Below are 3,861 nucleotides of genomic sequence, written 5' to 3' on the forward strand. Positions count from 1 at the left end.
ACAGATGCAGAGGAAAAAATAACAATTAAAGGGAGAGCGCTCGCACTCCTGCTGCAGTACTAGAGAGTCTCAGACTAAATAAAGGTCTATCGCTAGTCTCTTTTTTGAAAATAGGCAATTTATATTTTGTTTCATTGTAAACGGCTGAATAATTAGGTTTAAATGAAAAGAGGTAGTGGAACTTGATATCCTTTTTCATTGGATTGTAAACACAGAGGAAAATTGCAGTAGCCAAGGTGGTAACTTCAGTGGAAACGCAGCATAAGTCACCAAGTTGGCAACACTGGTATCATCAGCTCTTCGGTTCTCAAATCGGAAATGTCTGACAGAAACGGTTTTCAGTTCAGTGTACTGCGGATTCGAAAACCAATGCAACTGGTTCTTGACTCAAGAACCACTCTAGCAGTGGGAGTGTACATTCATTAGCTGGCTCGGTCCGCTTCAGTTCACAGCAGTTCAGCCGGTGTACTGTTTGAGTAGATGAATTACTCTGGGAGACTGGAGTATTTTGAAGCAGAGGGTGTCAGCCACAAGAAAAAAAATAAAATCTCCATTGGAGACAAACGGTTTCGATTTCCTGAACTGGTTCACTAACGTATTCTTTATAAAGCTAGCCGGACAATAACTAATTCAGAAGAATTTTGCTCCCAAATGAATCAAACATAACGGCTTAATTTTTGACACCAAAACCTGGCATTTTAAGTAAAAGCTATGATAACTTGATTTCTTTAACATTGGGGTTTACGGTGCATGGTTGTGCATCACTTGAAACATCTCCACAGAACCAAATACATGAAAGAAACATGAGTGAGAGATGCTTTCTTGGTTCAATAGAAAATTAAATCAAGCTCTTGGTTTGTTAATAATTGCCAATTACTTTATTACAAGTCACTTTGAGGCTTCGGTCAATGAATGACCTCCTGTTGCTGCAGTGACATTATACAGTACATTTAGGCATGCGCTCTGCCAGAATCTCGAGACCGCCCACCTTGGCCCACCATAGTGCCTTAACTGCATTTACGGATGGAGCCATCAACACACACGACCCACAGCACTCCCAGGTCAAAGCTCACATGCTGGTGACCATTGGGACAGGCAACCACTGGGATCCAGTCTGTGCCATCGGGTGTGCAGCGAGTGACACCAGTTCTGCAATAGACAAAAGGTCTCCTTGAATGAAGCATTTGGCTTCCATTTATACTGTATTCACAGGTGCATTTAACAAGCAAATCATTTGGTTCATAAAACTTGTAATAGGATTATTCAGCTTACCGTTTGAATAAGCTCCCTTGAGAGTTTACACCATAGACACTGCCATCAGTTGCTACTTCAATCATGGACAGAAGTCCAGGAATATTCACAAAGCTGCCGGACCCTGAACAGACACTAGACGACACATCCTGCACAAGACCAAAAGAGACAAATCCAGTTAATCATACAGCCAGATCAAGAAATTTTGCTGCTTTCACCCCAGTGATCTTCCTAGTTTTGTCAAACCTTTGCATAATCTCTAGTACATAAAAACCTGGTGTACTAGAGCTCTTGGAATTAGCATTTTGACATTACCTTCATGATGAAGATTTGGTCGTTGTGGTTCACTCCCCAACAGCTGTATGGACCACAGCTGTAGTACTTCAGCTTTCCACCAATATTAATCCAAGGAATGTTACTGGATAACCATTTGTTGTTAGCATCCATATTTGAACAGAATATGTCATCATACATAGACACCTGCAATGATCTGATCACCTCCGGCATCCACCTGATTGAGAAGCCCTTACAACACAACAGGTTCAATTAAAGACTAGTTGGTTTAATAAGAATCATAATAAAATGTATTTGGCCATTTCACAACATGTAAATTCATGACCACTTAAACTGGTCTTCATTTCTGTTCTCTGTAAGTCTTCACCTTCAAGCCTAACAAAACCGCCACTCTGAAACCTAAAGATGTTGTTTTCTGTATTAACCCCCAGCTGACCAGCAGGACCAACACTGAAGTGCTTTAGAGACCCGCTGATCTTTGTGAAGATGTTATCAATCAGGACGAATATCTCATTATTATTGTTCACGCCAACCACGGAGCCAGACCCAGCATCTATCTGCTTCAGGTTACCATTCACCACGTTACAGTTTAAAGCTGTGAAGACAGATTAAATGATTCCAAGATAAATCGGTGACTGCAAATACAGCAACTTTTACATATGAACTTAAATAAAAAATAAAAAAAACTAGTTTACCCAGAGTGTGAAAGAACTGGCAGCAAAAAAGTAGCAGGACGCTCCGACAAACCTTCATTGCTCCACAACTTTTAATCTGTTCATAACCAGAATTACTTCATATAAGTGAAGTCCGGATAAAACATGATCAACACCACAGCGACAGTAATTAAACACTAACCTTATCTTGTTAGTTCAGGATTCAGCAGTCACTGGAGATTCTCCTCTGATAAGATTCACTAGAAACTTGCATTCAGTATGTGTACATGTTGTTGAGGGAGAGCTTATATAGCCATTCCAGTCGGTGACTGAGTCACGTTAGTGACCGACGAATTGGGATTTCTCTTCGAGACACCAATCTACTTCGAGTGTGAACTAAACGAGCCAATGGACATTGACATGTGATGATTCCATCCAGCTGCTGCGGATCACAGCGTGATCATGAAAAAGGGAGCAGGTGTATGAAGGTATTTTAGGAGCTAACTAGAGGAAGAAGAAGTGTGGGCAGAGCTTTGGAGTTCCTTGCCCCTTGACTGGAGCAAGTGGGCCGCACAGACGTCACATTCAGGCGACGGTGGATTGTTTGGACGGAGCGAAGGCAGATTGCAATCGAACTGTATCGTGAGTGTAGCAATGGGATATAGTTCAGATGGTAGCGATGATGGATTTCCTTCAGATATGGAGGTTAGCCAAACAAAAAAGGCAAGGAAAAAATCTTGGTCTGAAGCGAGTAGTGGAGGAGAGAATACTCCAAGACAAGTTAACAAAAAGATTAAAGCCAAACCTAAGGGAAGTAGTAGGCCTGATGATGACAAGCAGGAAGAGTGGAAAGTTATTATTATGCTTAGTAATGATAAAGGTCACTTTCACCCAGTTCATGTGACTAAAGCAATTGAGAAGGATATGGGGAAAATTAAATATGCTAAACTACTGAATAACAGAAGAATTCTAATTTCAGCAGTAAATAAGAAGCAGCAGGAAATGATTTTGAAAATGAGCAACCTTGGTGGTGGAAATATTAAAGTGCATGTACCCGGAACGACAGCAAAGCTAAGAGGAGTGATTACAAATGTTCCTTTGGAAATGTCCGTGGAGGATGTGAAGAGTGAGATAAAAAGTGGGAATGTACTAGAGGTGAAAAGACTTCAAAATAATAAAAATGGTGTTAAATCAGATAGTCTATCTGTAATGATTATTTTTGAAAAATCTTTGCCTTGTGAAGTTCAAATAGGGTGGATCAATTACAAAGTTAGGGAGTATATTCCCCAACCGTTAAGGTGCTTTAAGTGCCAGAGAATGGGACATACAGTACAACAATGTAAATGGAGACAAAGATGTGCGAAGTGTGGAGGAGAACATGAATATGGTAAATGTAATAAGGATACCAAGCTGCAATGTTGCAACTGTGGAGGTGAGCATAGTGCTGCATATGCTGGATGTGTGGTCCAGAAACAAGCTAAAGAAGTACAGAGGTACAAGGTTGTGAATAAGGTGTCATATGCAGAGGCTATTAAAAATATGGGCAAATATGAAACCAAGGAAAATAAACCAACAAAATGTCATGAAAATCTGAATGAAAGTGCAATGCATGGAGCAGGCCTACCCCAGAGGTTAGGCAAAAGGAGATTTCAGCCAGGACCAG

At 40.7% G+C, this 3,861-nt stretch overlaps 1 pseudogene; it reads right to left on the reverse strand.

Annotated features, from left to right (window-relative positions):
- Nucleotides 1–855: 855 nt before the first annotated feature.
- Nucleotides 856–2,563, reverse strand: LOC127972190 (fish-egg lectin-like; annotated as a pseudogene).
- Nucleotides 2,564–3,861: the final 1,298 nt, after the last annotated feature.

Source organism: Carassius gibelio, chromosome B15 (genome assembly GCF_023724105.1).
Source record: "Carassius gibelio isolate Cgi1373 ecotype wild population from Czech Republic chromosome B15, carGib1.2-hapl.c, whole genome shotgun sequence".
NCBI lineage: Eukaryota > Metazoa > Chordata > Actinopteri > Cypriniformes > Cyprinidae > Carassius > Carassius gibelio.